This window comes from Rhinolophus sinicus, linkage group LG15 (assembly GCF_036562045.2).
Source record: "Rhinolophus sinicus isolate RSC01 linkage group LG15, ASM3656204v1, whole genome shotgun sequence".
Lineage (NCBI taxonomy): Eukaryota > Metazoa > Chordata > Mammalia > Chiroptera > Rhinolophidae > Rhinolophus > Rhinolophus sinicus.
In genome coordinates this window covers 32,730,604-32,748,413 of record NC_133764.1, presented here as the reverse complement: position 1 = coordinate 32,748,413, position 17,810 = coordinate 32,730,604, and positions in this window count along the sequence as shown.

Below are 17,810 nucleotides of genomic sequence, written 5' to 3'. Positions count from 1 at the left end.
CAGCTATCATGCTCTGAATTATACTATGTTGTTCAAATTCATTTTATGATATTTCTTAGGTATCAGAATAACAATGCATTCTTCTGATACAGAAGGCCATACTCGTATGCAGTACATGTTAAATTACATGAAAACAATCTGGAATAAAAACAATCATTTGGGAAATTACATTGTTCTTTGCATTTTCTTTTTTGGAGAAACACCTGTCTGTATAGTCGGAAAAGATGCAAGATAGAAAGAGTACAGAGAATGGTCTAAGTTCTACAGTGACTTTCCAAAGCAACATTTCAAGAATGGATCTATTCCATTCCTCAAAAGTCAAGGAGCGTTGTCAGGCAAAATACAGATTGAATAAAAGCAACAAAAAATTCAGAAGAGTTTATGCATGAATAAGTTTCACCAGTAGAAAAGTTTTAATTTGGAAAAAAATAAAGAAATGTCTCCTTCTGAACAATTGGGTAAGGCATTAAAAATGACCTATCTTGCTCTCTAGTCAACTGGCCTCCTATCAGTTCTTGAGCAGGAAGGTATGTTCCCACCTCAGTTCCTTTGCACTTGATGCTGCTTCTGGTTGGAGCACTTTCTCCAGACATATTTATTACTTGCTTTCTCACCTCCTTCAACCATTGCTCACATGTCACCTACTCAGCGAGTCCTCTGATTACTCTACTTAAAATTGCAGCCCCTCCCCTGATTTATTTCTCTCCATAGTCTTTATGACCTTTGTGGGAAATTGAGATAAAATTCAGATGCCATAAAATTCACCCTTTTAATATATGAAAAACAAAGAATGATGTACCTTCAAATTTTCAAAGTATGAATATTTTCAAAGAATGACAATTTATATTCTTTTCTTAGGTAAGTATGACAACAGTTGCAGTTTTTAATAACAGGCCGGCCATTTGTACATGTCTGTCTGAAATGGCGTGAAATCTTTGGACATGTTTGTTATCAGGACCAAGGTCCACTACTAAAATTTAAAAAAATAAAAAAATAAACAACAACAACAACAAAAACTTTGTTTTCCCCAATCATGCCATTTAACAGGACTTACATATTCCATCTTAGGAAATGAATTCAAAAAGAATATCAAAATGTTCTGTTTTCTTACTCTTCATGGAAATTAAACCTGAAGTGTTAACTGTGTTAACCATTTACTAAGAAGGAGGCATACTTGGTATAAATCTGAGTCTAGGGATAGGAATGGTAGGGCTTAAAAACTTATTAAAACTAAAATAATGTCAGAGTAGGTGAAGAAATCAGAATGCACACCCATTTGAAATAGGAAAGTTAATATTTGCTTAATAAATGAATAGTTTCTGTCTTCCATATAAAATTATCTTGATAATGCTGTGTAGTAAAATGCTATTAATTCAATGGCAATTTAATCAAGTGTCTCTATTTTTCTATGAACCAGGTAGTCTTATCTTTAAAATACAAGTTAATTAAAATTACATTAATTGAAAGACCATTTTCCAGAAATTTGATATGTAATCAAATGAGCATTCATCTAACTGAGTGCACAGAGGTCCAAGAAAAGTAGTTCTATTGAAGAGAAAACCTTGCTGTATATTTCTTGTCTTTTCACAGACTGAGTCTCCAATATATTTTCCCCTGTTCCAGTTTAAACTACGAGAGAGTGTCTATTTGAACATAGAGTGTGGATGGCTGAAATGAAGCACCGGTGTAAGAAATTAATCCACCCTACAATGGTTTGCCTATCAATAGGGCTTAAGGATAGTTTCTGAACTTTATTATGGTGTTATTGATTTATAGTATTTAGTATTTAGTAGTGCAGAGTCTCAATTACTACCCTGGAAAATATTTCCTTCATAAAGTATAACTAATAATATATATCAATCTCTCTCTTTGATACCAATCTTGTACACTATTTACGTAGTCAACATGCTTCTTATTAAAACATAGATTGCCAAGACAGGCTCAGCACTGATGAATGAGATAGGAATCACATTCTGTTTCCTTCCATCTAATTTCAAGTCTTTGAAATATGTGTTCTACTTTCATGGACTAGTTATCTTAACCACAGTAAAGTACACAGAGTTTCACAATTCTTCCTCTGACTCATTAATACAGGAGTATTCCTTAGTGGAAAGTTGAAGGGAAAGAAGTCAATTACTGTCATCTTTTGGCAAGGCTCACATTGTCATCAAAACACATACATGCGTACATGCTCACACACATGTACAATGATGTAGGAGAATTGTCCCTACACAAAAAGTAACTTGGTTACATTTAAAGATGGTTTATTAGTCTAACACTCCAAATGATGGTAGGTCAATTATCTGAAGCCATCTCAAAAGCATAGCAATGAGGTTATGTATTCTTGTATCTTTTTTTTTTTAATGACAAAAATGAGTTGCAGAAAACTGAAGTGACTTGCTCTTAGCTATTCAGCATAATAGGGTCTTAAATCAAGGTCCCCTGAATGTTCCACTCATCCACTAAATCTCTCCTTATTCAAACGATGTTTAGAATTCCTTTTCAGGATTAGTCGTCAGAGCCATTGTAACAGACAACAAGAATCCTTGCTTCATAGGTATCATTATTCTATAGGCTTTTCTGTTTTGCTCTTTTGCGAAAATGATACTACTTAACTTTATCCCCTACTTATTCATCAACCTTGGCTGTGCTATGACCTCACTGGGGGCAAGTTCATATTATTTCTCACAGTTAAATTGTTTACATATTTATCGATAAAATCTATGCAGAGTATACGTACTTTTTGTGCACAGCTGTAACTAAAAGCATAGACTAAAATATTCTTGACTAAACTATTCTGAAGTCTCCTCTTGCCAAAGCCTTGAAAAATCAATCTACATATAAGTTTGTCTTTAGGATACCATTGCTATTCTTATTATTATTATTCACAGATTAATTTTGAGACTCTAAAAACAGCCTCTGCTAAAGGATGCTAACTCAAATAGCTGAACAATTAAAACTGTTAATGACTGGATTAAAATATTTTTTTTCCATTATTGTTATTTCATGCCTAAAATATTCAATGCTTGGTTTATGTTTCTATAAATGGCACACACAAAAAAAGAGTCTTTATAGCAGATCCTAAAATGACTGTGTGGATTTCAAAGAATGTTTCCAATGGAAAGAAAGTGTAAATCTTTTATGGAGTCGAGTGTTAAAACAGCTTATTGATCAGTGTCAACAGCTGGAGCCAAGACAAATGGTCCTAATCGGTGCCTTTGTGATACATTAACCACGAGGAGACAGGTTTTTCAATGACTCAAGAAAATAAATATGAATTTTTTCTTCAATCATTCAGAGACAGCCCGTAAGCCAGCAAGTCTAAGAAGATCGTCTACGGTATATTTGAAAAGTCTAGGTTATATATTTTGCCTGGAACAGCTTATAGAGAATTATGATTGCCATTTTTAGAAAATAACTGTGGTTACTTGGGCCAGTGTCAAGGTAACACTTTCCCAAATTCAACAACCACGGAGATTTGCACTTCTCAAAGATATTTGGAGTTGAGGGAGTCTGTGGTTACTTAAAGATCAGCTGCTCTTATTGGATTAAATAGAATTGGGTTATGAGCTGGGCACACTAATTGTGAATGTTCCCAGCGCACTCATTTCATTCACATGATCTAACATGTCATGATTTCTGACCTCGCCTCACCCCGGTCATTCTTCCCCAGGAGGTGGGTTGTTTGGTCTTTTAAAACTGTCTGTCACCCACTATTGCACGTTATTCTCTAGATAATGATTAGCAAGCACAGGGCACAGTGACATTATTATTGTGTACTATTAAGTGGCTAATACACATACTTCATACAGAACATGCCAAGCCCTTACCGAGAGATCAATAAATGTTTGCATCCTACGGTCATCATCATTATGTGCTTCCCATCGCTTTTGTTCAGCTGTTGAATCAACTTGGTAACCATGATGCTCAGTGTCAGATACAACTTCTACTTCGAGTTCTTAGCCTTGTGTGTGTTGGATTGTTTGATTTTGTTTATTTGTCTTCTTGAACTACTGAATTCATTCTTCTCCTAATCTGTATTTCAGCAGTTGATTCTGTGTACACAAAATGCAGAATTTTCCATTTATCATTTCCATTGCTAACTTGGAAAAATACAGCCAAAGCAATTCAAAGCTTTGAAATGTACTATCTTGATGTATAAAGTACCACATAATCTTTACAGCAGAAATTCATGACATCTTTAAAATGAATAGGGGTGTGTGTGTGTGTGTGTGTGTGTGTGTGTGTTTTCTTATAAATTCCTTCATAGTACTTAGTGTTAAGTTTGAGAAAGTTATATAATATGTTTAAGTGCTTTTATGGGCATGTAAATATTGGGTGGAATAGAAAAGGGACTGCTACAAAAAGAATGAACCAAGAGAGAGAAGAGAATTCACTACAATAAAGTCCTTCAGATAAATAATAGATTGTCTGAATCCTGGATAAAATTTTGTGGAGCAGGGATTTACTGTATAAGAAACTAACGTGGCCACAATTTGAAAACAGTTCCTTTTCCAAGATACAAGGCAAATTTTTCAGTTCTACTAAAATCAGAGTAGAGGTGTTCAAAACATTCTCCTAGTTGATTTCCCTACATGCCTTCAAAATTCTTTTCTTCTTGCATTTTTCATAAATTTAGTATGGAATCCACTCTGGGAATGAACATAAATGCCGATCCTCACAAACAGAAAAGTAACAAAATGTATCCTGGAGATGATGACGAGTCTTGTGCTATCTTTCCATCAGCTATTACTTTCAGCTGATAGAAACAGGAAACTGAAAAGCAGTGGCTTAAATAAAGTAGAAGTTTATTATTTTTTCAAGTACAAGATGTGTAGAACTAGGGTCCTCAGGGCCAGAATGGCAAGCACATGTGCCATGAAAAACTGTCTCCTTCTGGTTTCTGCTGACCATTCTTGTCCTTTCAAATTTGCTTCTGTATCCCCCAAAACGGAAGGGCAAAAAGAACCTGTAATCTGAATTAACCGCTTTACAGAGCTTCCTAGAAGCCCTCCATTTCTATTTCATTGCCTAAAGCTTAATCACACTGTCACCTCCGTCTGCAAGTGAGGTTGGGAAATACAGTTTCTAAGGTAGACCATTATCATCTCCAACAAAATGAGGGGATGTCAACAAAAATGTCAGGGGAAAGTAGGAAAGAATGTGTATCTCTTACATATTACCTATCTACAATATTCATATTAACCTGCCCCCCTTTTTCTTTTCTTAGAAATTGCTGTAGAAACGGCATGAGAGCTCCTGGGAATCTGCTTTTCAAACCACTTTGCCCTACGTTGTTCTAGGGCTCGGCCTGCTGTTGAATCCTGGCCTTCACGAGAGTGTCAAACCTTCTTCTTTTAAATTACACTCTAAATCACTTCTCGTTTTATAAACACTTGAATCACGGTATAAAAAATGCTCACAAGCAGGATCAGATTATTCCATAATGTATTATTTACCTTTTCCAATCTCTTTCCTTCTGCTCTTAGTTACTCATTAAATTGAATACACAATGGAGTATGATTCAGCCACAAAAAAGAAGGAAATCTTGCCAAACGTGGATGGATTTTGAGGGCATTTTGCTCAATGAAATAAGTCAGACAAAGACAAATACTGTATGAGCTCACTTATATATGGAATCTTAGGAAAGAAAACAAAAACAAGCAAACAAAAAAACCAAACTCATGGATACAGAGAACAAATCAGTGGTTCTCAGAGGCAGGGGTTGGGAATGGGTGAAGTTGGTAAAAAAAATAAATAAACAAATAAAAATTACTTTCTCTGCGTGAGGGCTATAGCCTATAATGTCTATGTTCTTTATATATAGTTTAAGCATTATCTACCCACCACAGAGTTTTAACTCATCCTCTACTAACCTTACACAGAACTAGAAGTATTTGTTCTGTGATAAAGTCTGTTGAAACCACATTAAAATTATTTCATTATTTGTAATATCTCAGGCCCAGACATATAGTGGAAAATAATAAATAGAAACTGTGTTGAGTACTTCACTTAATAAAACATCTTCACATTTACTCTCTCAGTATTTCAGCCCCACCTAAATCATGACATTTATTACGTTTAAATTTCTTCCTTTATCTGAACTTTTAGACTTACGATGCTACTGTATGACGGAAAATATGTTTCAAGAGAATAGACAGATCAAACTCTCTGGCTTTCCTCATCCACCGTCTCTCATTTAGATCAACTTAATAAAAGTCATAAATTGGGAAACAAGTTTATCTATGTATTTCACTATGTATTTAGGAAATACCTTATTCTTTTGCACTGATGTTCAGTATTACTAAACAAACCAAAAAAAAAAAAAAAAACGGTCTCTCCAGAGTGTCTGGATTATGTTTTTCTGTGACACAGTGTCCTAACACTTTCCCTGATGGAACCCACCCTCTTTGCAATGAACGGCAGTCACTTAAGTAATTTTCTTAAAAACTAACTACTAGAACAGATGGTCCAGACAAGTATGAAGTTCAGCTGCCCATGTCTTAACAACTGCACTGCTTTAAATGATTAGGGGAATCTTGGCAGCCAGGAAATGTTTATTGTTTTGGAAAGAGGGTGGGTCAGGATAGGATTTCACTTTCACTCTTTCCTAGAGGAAAATATTCATCCCACAGATTTTATGTGACATATCAGAACTGCAGTCTCCATTTGCCAACTGTCAAGACATTCAATGGTTAGGGCAACTGGGAAAGGTAGCAAGGAAATAAACTGACTCCCAGCCAAGCAAATGCCAATTATAGTTTGTTTTAACTGTGCTGGAAAAGATGGCAGGAGGCCAATAGTGTGGTGGATGGATGGGGTGCTTTCAAGGGCACACAGCAAAGGCTATGGCCTGTGAAATTCCAAAGAGACATGATTGGCACAGTGACACAGATGAAGGGGGATGGCCAGGCTTTCTCAAAGATTACTTACACTCTGTGCCAACCAAACTCTTGTTTCATTTATAGTTCAAAAATCTCTATGTAGGATGGAAACTGAGTTACTCTCCAAAATGGCCCAAGCCATCACCTTAAATATCATCTCCTGCTAAAAACAGAGGATGTTGGGTGGCAGAGAACAAGGTTTTCAGGCAAAGCACAGGCTGTTAGGCAGATTTAAGTCTGTGCCTTCTCCACTGATAAGGGTTTCTACAGATTTAGTCTCTTCCTCTCCCTCCTACAGAGAGGGAGACATCCTTACAAATGGAGATTTCCCTCATCAATGTAAATGGCTCTTACAAAAGGGTAACATCTACTTGACTTTTGGAGCTTCTCTAGGGTCTGCAGGTTTTTTGTTTTTTGCGTTTTTTTTTAAGAAAATAATCAGCCTAAAATAATCTTTATGCCAAAGAGGCATATTTTGGGGTGACCAATTCTGCTCCCTTTGGTTAGCATGCTGGAATTAGGTGGTTTAAATGGACTTGTGTATTTGCCTAGATGTACTCCAGCGAGAGATTGCATTTCTATAAAGAACAAAATCCACTTACTTGGGGGGAGGCAATTGATAGGTAGAGAATGCTGCATTCACAAATATGAAATAGCAGAATTTTTTAAGTTGCTTTTTAGGTGAATTATTACCTGGCCAATGTTAGCAAATTTTAAAAATGCAAGGTTAGCATTAAAGTAGAAATCCAATCGTGTAGGAGAAATATGCTGTATCAAGTACATTTTAGCAAGTAGATTCTAATGGAATATCCGAGTAAGTTCTTCCCCCAAAGGTCTGAAAATTTGAAACATATAATAATTTTTCATAGATTAAACCACTCTACATGAGTGCATTGTTTAAAAGTACACATCGTTTAAAAGTAATGATTCCAAAACAGCTAAAATCACATGCATTGAGCCTGCGTAAAACTAAGGTGTATACTTCAGATTCTGTTTCTTTGGCTCAACAATGACATTCATGTCTATTCATGGATCCAGTCAGTAAGTGACAGGACTACTTAGGTGACTGTACATTAAACATTATTTTACTCAGTAATTGCAATATTAATCATTTCATGTTGCCATTCAGGGCACATATGAACTTCGTAAAGATGTGTGAGTTTTCATAAGGAGCCAAGACGAAGACAATTAGGGCAATGTCCCCGAGAGAGTTCTGCTTACTCAAGGTATCTTTGTACAAAGGGAATACAGAAGTTCCTGCCTCCATCCTCCCTACTACTGTGAGAATGATGTGGGTGTACCACAGAGCATCAGGGATGCAGGGAGCGGATCTCACACCTGTGGCAAACATGGCACAGAGTAGCCCAGTCATTTTCATTCTTGGCCACTCACGATAATGTATCGATGTCTGATGCCCACGCTCAAAGATTCTGACTTAGCTGGTGTTAGGTGTGTCGTGGGCAGGGAGATTTTGAAAACTCTCTAAGGGATTCTAGTGTGCAATTGTAACTGAGAATCGCTGGTCTAGACCGATCTAGTGACTCTTAACTGTCTCTGGTCATAAGGGCCTCACGATGCTTATTAAAATGTGTGTCTTAATCAGGTGTGTCTAATCAGGTGTGTCTAATCAGGTACACAGGTGATTTGCAGGTGGTCCTTGGGCTACATTCTGGGGGAAAAAACCCTCTTGTCTTGACTTAGCTTATTTGTTTCAGTCCTGGGTTTGTCACCTGGTGACACCACCTTCAGCTATGTGAGAGTTCACTCAGAGTACATCAGTTTTAGTTTTGGCAGGTCCCAACATTCATGGAAACAAAATCTTTCACAGAAGCATCTATACAATTGTGTTGCCACATGCAATGCCAAGGGCAATTCCAAATTCCCATAAGTCAGGTAAGTCTCCAGCCAAGAAAAAAAAAAAAAAAAAGAAAGAAAGAAAGAAAGAAAGAAAGAAAGAAAGAAAGAAAGAAAGAAAGAAAGAAAGAAAGAAAGAAAGAAAGAAAGAAAGAAAAGCCTACATAATGCAGTAGATACACTCAGGAATAGACAACTCTCAGGAAATTCAAGAAGAAACTTTTCTTGTGTGGCTTCATTTTGCTTCAACATACAACATTTTATTTTCAAATTTTATGATGTCTATGGCCAGCAGTTTCACTGTCAGGCATTGATCCTAGAGAAATGAAAACATGTGTCCCCAAAAAGACTTGTACAAGAATGTTTACATCAGATTTGTTTGCAATAACCAAATGCTGGAAATAACCTAACTATCTATCAGGTGAATTGAAACATGTGCACACAATGGAAGACTGCTCACGCCCAAAAATAAAATTTTAAACATGTACAAGCAACTGATAGACAAAACAGCATCTCAAAAGCGTGTTGAGTGAAGGGAGCATAAGAGAAAAGAGAACATAGTCTATGAATCTATTTGTGTGAAATTCAGGAATAGATCCCATTAATCTATGACGACAGAGTTCAGCGCAATGATGCTTCAGGGCAGGAGGATAGACCAACATGTGGCAAGAGGAACCGTTCTGGGAAGATGAGGACATTCTATCTCTTGACGAGAGGGTGGTAACATGCATATAAAGTTGTCATGGAAATGGACTCAGAAAGCTACAAAAGTAACATGTCACCCTTCAAAACAGGTCTAACTGAAATCAAGCATAACTAACCCCCAAATGTTGCAATCAAAGGTGTTTCTCACAACTGGGAAATCCCCTGCACCCCACTTCTCATAAGAGTCAGTTGTGCTGGGGAAATAGAAGCGCCTCCTAAGAACACCCCAAATTACACTGGTATGAAAGACTTTCTTAGAATTTGGTTTTAGAGTTCCTCGTTTGCACACTAGAAAAAGGCCGGGCTCTTAAGTCACAGTTTACATTTTAGAATGCGAGTGGGGTTCTACCAAGGTTTCTACTAACTGTACTTTATGGGAGCCAGTATAGTAACCGTTAAAATGAATACGATTCCTAGAATTTGAATAATACACATGTTTGTCTTAAAACATGTTGAAATGCCTTTTATTTTACTCCGAATCTGAACTTGGTCCAATTCAACAATCAAAAAAAAAAAAAAAAAAGAAAAAGAAAAAAAGAAAAGAAACCAGGAAGTTCCTTTTTCAGAAAAATCCAGGCTCAAATGATAAGACTTTTTCAGATTCCTCATTCTTTAATTCATTCATAAATATTTATTAAGCATATATTGCTTGTATTGTATGGATGTAATATTATGCTATATTATATTTACATATATGTATAGCTATTTCTATAAAATGGCCCCACAAAACATATGCTGGTAATATTGTGGGTGTTTTCATTGAACAGATCCCTTGTTGGATATAAGGATGTTTTTTGCAAAAGAGAAATACATTACCAAATTTCTTCTCAGTACTATCACTTTGTTCGTTATAGATATACACAGGTACATATTAGAGTTCCAATAAAACTGTATATATATGGAACTCTAATTCTATGGAATCTAGGTGCTTAAAATCTGTTGCTGAAAGAACATCTAATCTTAATTGAAGTGCCCTTTTATTCTTGGATTCCTGTTCTTTGTTGGCAAGTGTCAGTCACACTTGACATAATTTAATGACAGTTCACCATGATAATGGCCAGGCTTTTTTTCTCTGTCCCAGACACACAAAAGAGGGAAAGAGAGAAGCTGGTGAAATCCTGGACAGGCATCATTTAATGTATTACTATCCTTTTAAAGTCATCGTGCGGTTTGGAGATTCTTTTAGAAATTCCCCTCAAGTCACAAATGTTTCTCTATCAAAATATTAAGAGCAGCGGGACTTCAGAGCCATTTCAAGTGAGGTCAGAATTTTAGGCATCTCTAAAGTATTCTCAGGGTAGAAGCATAGTGGAAAAGTTCCTGGAGAGTGCTGGAGAAAAACTGGGAGAAAGGAGACTTCCCAGAAAGCTGCAAATCCGATGAAATGTTTTTCTTTCTTGTTCAAGGGCTAACACTTTTAACTAAGGGTGAGGGCATCACGAATGCAGCTCTGTCAAGTGATACTTTTGATCCCAGTTATTCCTGTATTTTGGCATTCTGGCATTTCCTCATTCCATTTTGTTACTTAAATTTGAAGGAAAAAAAATGTAACCACCAGAGGGCGGAAGGTATTACATTTCAAAGTGCTTAAAGTAATATTTCAGGCACTAACTCAATCTCCCCAAGCAAACGGGCAAGGTGAAAACGTGTGTTTATGCATGTAGACTTCTGATGTCCACAGGGGATCCTTTCGTGTTGAACACGGTCCCTTCGTCATATCTCTTACCTCTCTAGGGCCTCCACCAACAGTATTATTTTTGCTGCTTGCCAAATAGATTACACCAGTTTTTACCTTCTACTTTCATGGAATTAAACTATTCCTTATCCCTTGGTTTGGGTCACCTGGCACTCAAAAGCAATAGTGAATTATTCTGAAGAGCATTAAGCTGTATCCCGATGCCTTCAGGGCATTGCTCTACTTAAAATGTAGGAGCAAATATTTGAAAAGACACTTGCGTAAGCTCCCTTGCTCACTGAAATTCTCTGTGCCTCCCTTTCCTGATTCCTTTGTTTACAAACATCCCTACTTCACTCTTTTACTTGTTTAGTTTAGTTTTGTTTTTCTTTACATTGGCTCACTGTTGCTGCATTAACCTTTGAGATTTAGTGCTCTGGTCCAGGCTTACTAGCCCACATTAGGCCAGCGTGGAAATGCTTATCTAAGTCACCCCGCTGTTCCAAAGGCCCTCTCAGTTCCCGGTACCACATTACCTCCTGTAGAGCCTTGAACACGTGTGTCTAGGAGATCTAGGCCTCATCTAACTCAGGATGCCATCCTGACGAGGCACTGGACTCTCAAAAAACTTGAATGTGGTATGCAGGGTTGTTGGTGGACCATTTACCTTGCAACCTTTTGGATAATGTACTGAGGGCAGTTGTGTTGCAGCAAATGGCAAGCCTGAGTGACCCGAAGGCTTTTCCTGTCTTATTTTGAGGGTAGTCCCCCTCTAAACTACATTTCTGATGTATTGCTACATGTTCATGATCTTAATGCTATGCCGATGGTGGCAGACATCATCCCACACATACCTGTCAGTCACCATCGTCAAGACTCACTGTGCTCATTCTCCCTCTCTAGACACAATGGCTTTGGCCTCTAATACTTCTATTTCTCAGCACGTCAGTGCTTTGGGGGGATGGTAAATTGAGGAACTATGGGTCGCTGCTCCATGACACTTTTCAGAGAGGTTGTTTCCAAACTAGAGGTACGTTAGAAATACCTATAGAGATTTGTAGATGTAGACAGCGGAGCCTAATTCAGTCACCCTGGGAAATTATCCAGGGCTTAGCATTTTCAATAGTTATTGTGATTTGGTGTGGTAGACACCTTTTATTCCTGTTCCAACATCTATACCTGCATTCTTTCCTGTTAACTGGAGCTCAATTAGTTGGTCAAGAGCAGGGAGACATCGAGGACTCAAGTAGAGCCTCACGTCCTCCCCTGAGAGGATGAGTCGTGTTTTGGCCTAAACTAATGTCCTGGTTAAGACAGGGCTAGTTTCTGTAACAGACAGACCCCAAAGCCTTCATGAATTAGCAAAATGAAAACTAAGTTCTCATTCACATAGCAGCCGAAGTGGGTGCTTTCTAGGCAATGTTCTATGTGGCAGTTCATAGATTTCTTGCACTCTACCATCTCCCCTGGTCTTTGAGTACTTAGCTCCCATCCAGGAGAGACACACACACACACACACGTACACACACAGTGAGAAACACAGAGCAAGAAAGACAAAGGAGAGAGAGAGAGAGAGAGAGAGAGAGAGAGAGAGAGAGAGAGAGAACAAGGAACAAAGGAGCACTCACTCTTGCCATTTCATCATGGAGGAGACAAGACCACTACTGGGCACATTTTATTGTCAGGGTCTAGTGCCATGGCTCTACCTAGATTCAAGAGAGGCTTGGAAATACAGTCCTCATCCAGCAAACTCCTTAGCAACTGTATGAGACTACGGAAGGAAAGCACAATTCTTTGATGGGCATCTGTTCGCCTTGACCATGACTAGTCACAGTAATCTCATTCCCTTTTGCCAAGGATGAATTGATGGGAGCCACTAGACAATCCTGCCTAGCGAGATACAAGAAGACAGATTCTTGAATGCTTTGTTTTCCTCATAAAGGGGATAGACTCAGTAAACAAGACTTTTAATGTCTTCTCACTTCCTCTTTTCTCCTCTCTGGAAGGAAGATGCAATAATAGAGGCACAACAGTCTACTGGTAACCACGAGTCAATATGGACAAGCGCCCATATGCAAAGATTGTTTAGTAGAAAAAAGGGAAGAAGCCAGTCTCAGTCAGTCTTAAATAATTACCTCTAGACTTAGTGTTACTTACAGCACATCACCCTAATCTCTTCAAGGTACTTTAACGTTCCAGGCCTGGCAGATCGTGGTCTACAGATCATAATTTGAGAAACACTGTTGGAAAGTATGTCAACCCATTCTGAGCCTCCTACAGAAGACACCACGTGGAAAATGCTACTGTCTTTTTTTCTAATAAATACACTGTCCATGTATATAACTTTTGACCTGGGTGACCTAAAAGGACCATATAGTGATAACAGCCGTACCCTCAGTTCTTCTTTCTGTATTTTGACGTTCTCAATTAACCTGTCCTGTTATGCTATCCTTTATTTCAGAAATCTATTTGGAAAATCTTGGATGGGGAAGCTGAATACATGGTCACGTAACTACATCATGAAGTATGGGGTTTGTTGGGAAAGATTCAGGCCAGTGCCTCTTTCCACTGGGACAACTCTGCCTGGGAGGACAGCTCTGAGGGGAGGGAGGATGCCCATTTACTGTGATCATGTGTTCCGGGTTCCCCAGAATGGGCCATATTTCTATATATTCCCCAGCTTTGGTAACTGGACCCCTTTTCACTCCCAAATTACAGTTACCCTATCTATATCCCTCAGACACGCCTTATGTGTGCAGAGAAGCCTCCATATGTACTTATAGAACCAATATTCAAAGATTCCACAATCCCATGCTCTTCAGCTCAGAGAATTCTACTCCTCTACTCCCTGGTTCCTTGAAGTTCTAGGTGCTCTAGATTAGGACTTCCCATAATGTCACAGGGTGCCAAGCAAGTGACCCCAGGTGCATGGTACTCTGTACATTGGGGAAAACAAATAAGACTGTACAGGTCCCTGGGTGAATCAAGCTCCATCCCAAAGGCTGAGTCAACATATCAGCACATCTGAAACCCCATACAATCAAGCTTAGTACCACCACGTGTGCTGGAGGGGAAGCCCTGCCATGGGCTTTACACCTTGGCTCTATCCTCTCTACGTTTCCAGTTAGTCATCTTGCTGCCAGCATCCTGATTAATAGTTAGAAGCCCTAGGTAACATTAGAGGATTACACAGAGATTTCAGACTACTCAGAGTACCTTCTTATCTGTAACCCACTGTGCCTCCAGCTGTGAAGATAAAACTTCAAAAGAAGGATTCACTCAAAGATAATTATTTCAGTTGCCTTAGGCAGGCTGGATGTGTCTAATGCTATTTACATAAAACTCAGTAAAGATGTGTCTTCCTGCCCCATCCAGAGGGACAGTTTTACAATTAAACTTTTCCAGAATGCCAGAATCCCACTGTTTGTCTCAAATGGGGTAAAATTTCCTGATTCTTTTCTATTTTAGCAATTTCCATATCTCAGTTTGATCATCTATAGATTTCAGGATTGGACTAAATGTTCCCAAAAATTTGTGAGAGGAGGTAGAGTGAGTTTAGACTTGAGTTCAACTTTGCCATTTAATTGCAGGATATGTGACCATGGACAGCCACTGAATTTCTTTGAACCTCAATTTTCTCTCTTGTAAAATTGGGATAATCCAAGTACTTTGATTCCTGAGTGTGTAAGGATTATGTGAATTCAGTAAATTGGCTGAACTCTACATAACACAATTAAGCTAGAACCTTTAACAATGACTGGTAGATCTTCCTTATTTTTTCCTTTCATTTATTATTACATTTATCTCTAAGAACAATATTATATTGTTAGTTGGTAGAAATTCCCATCCAATGTGAAAAACAAAAACAACAAAAAACTAACAAGTAAATATATAAATACAGGTTCCTCCCCCTAAACACATATACATACTATCAGGCTTAGTCTGTGATTTGTACATATTAAGCAAAACTGTAACCACTCTAATCCTGTTTAACCCAGAATAACTCCATTTTTAGCTGTTTTACATTTAAACTCCTAAGAAAAATGTCATTTCCATAAATGTTTCTGTGGAATCTAGAGGATTATGTAGCATCATCATATAATGCACCACCTAAGCCAGATACTTTTGAGAGTGATATGACAACTTACAATGGCACATTATCGTAGCCCAGAACTATCTCAGGTAAACAGAATGTGGAACTCCTAGGTTTAATGGAGGTATCAGAATAATATTCAGCTGTGAATGCTAAAAACCCACCCAACAGTGGCTTAAAAAAAATAGGAAAAATTTGTATTTGTCTGTTTTTGTTTAGTAACTGTTAACACACCCTCCCTTAAAAGTTGCTGTCCAAAGATGATAATGAGGATACATGACCATAGGTCCCCAGGCACCTCCCTGGTCCAAAATTGTTGCTTGTGTTCCAGCCATTGTGTTTATGAAAGAATAAATCTCATGCCCTCTCCCTTTAAAGACACATCACAGGAATTGCACATAACACTTCTGCTTACATCCCATTAGTCAGAACTAGTTACAATACCACATCAAGTTATAAGGAAGTGATTCTCTGGCTATAACAGAAGGAAAGACAGTATCAGTGCAACCTAGCATGTTCTGCCATTGTGACATTTAGCATTAGGCATATGAATGGGCCAGGTGTCTACTCAACATTACACACACACAATACTGTCAGATAAGAAAGTTTAACTTGATTCTTTCATCACTTTTCAATGCTTGCTCCAACATTGTTTGCCACTTTCATGTCGCGAGGATTCCTATTGCAATATGGTTCTCTTTGTTCAAGAAGCTTGAAATACTTGTGATGAGAGAAGCTAACGCGAAAAGTGCAATGAAGATACACACACACACACACACACACAATACAACACATACAGATTGTATCATGTATCCTAAATGCTCCAGGGAGAGATTATATAATGTGTCCGAACAAGCAAAGCTTTTGGAAGCCCTTGGACATTGTTTGGAATTTATGGATGACATATTTTGGTTACAAGAAGAAGGGAGTAAGCAATTCAGAATTGGGGGTGATATCATGGGTAATGGTAACAAAGCAAAAGTGAGCCCAGTGAGAGAAAATAACCAACTCAGAGCACAGGGTACTTGTTAAGGAGAAGTGGGAGTGGAAGGGAAAGGAATGTGTGGAGACAGCAGACTTCGATTCGCCCACACGTACCTGTTGGCAGAGCTTTTGCATATATCTACATAAATCAGGCATCCATTTGTGCTCATTCTGGGCACTGAGATAGAAAAAATAATTTAGCAAACATCTAACTGCATGAGAAGACCCTTAACGCTTTTAGCCAATGACACTGTACCCATTATTATGCAAATAACCTTGTGTACAGTAATCTCACACAAATTCTTCATGTAAAACATTCGGACCTCCTATTTTAGGAGACTTAAATATCTTCGAAGAAGTGTTCTGAGGTGAAGGAAAAGGTCGACTATGTTTCCGAGATCAAGCTCAGATTCTTCTCAATCTTTGCCAGGCAGCGTGTCAGGTCAAACACGTTTTGTAAGGGAGAACTTCTCAAGATGGGGTTGGAGCTACTGGCTTTGTAGAGGAAGCAAACAGGGATAACTCCCACATAGAATGACAAGAATACTTCCTTCAGTCCCCTCAGTCCTCTTCTTGCTCATCCTGCCAAAATCAGGAAGCTCCAAGAAATAAAGACATTTAAAAAACACAAATAGAGACCTCTCTCTCTCTCCCTTCCTTCCCCTTCTTCCTCTTCCTATTCTTTTTCTTCTTCCCATTTGAAATTGAAGTGCAATTCCATCTTTTTCTTTACTAAGTATTTGAAATGCTACCCCTACATGGTATGTCTAGCTTGATATTTTTGGTGACTAAAACTAGAAATAGGAGAACTAAACCCGAATTCTTACGAACTTTGAAGTCATGCTTTTGTCCTGAATGAATAGTTGTCTGTATTTGTTTTTGATTCCTTCAATCCACGAAAGTTGGCTAAATTCTTTTTTTGATTTTGAATAAGAGGATCTTATTTCCTCTTCCAAGAAAAACCTCCCAGTTATTCACCACCAAGAAAGGCAAAAGTGACATGTCAATCTCAAGGAATCTCAAATAAGAGATTATATTCCTCTGCTGATCAAGTGAAAATAGGTAATTTGACACGTTGCATTCTACCAGCCATTTTGATCAGTATGGAATGTGGTCTATATCGTCTTCTTTCCGTGGTTTATGGAGAATTTTATTAAGAAATATTGCAATATTTTAATTTTTATTTACATATTTCTTATTCAAGAGACAATCATAGCAACTTGCTTCTAAATGCATAATAAGTAAAGGACAGACTAAGCATGCTATTTTAAAGACATTATTTTGACTCTTTTCAAAGACAATTGTTTTTGCAAAAAAGGTCCTTAATGAAGAGAGATTTAGTGACAAAAATACTATGCACATAAATGCAGTAAATCCTTGGCATTTTCTTTTATGTATTAGGTCAAGATATTTCACTTCCTGCTGTTGAATCGCCACTTAAGCCAGCAATGCAGTTTTTCGTTTTGTTTTGTTTTAGAAACAAACAAACAAAATACATGTTTTAAAAAATACATTTGGATTTTGTTTTCCGTAAGGTATTCCAAAGCCTTTACTTTAAATAAGCAAAGTGATATAAAAATAACTAACAAATATTAGCCTGCTTTCAAACACAATA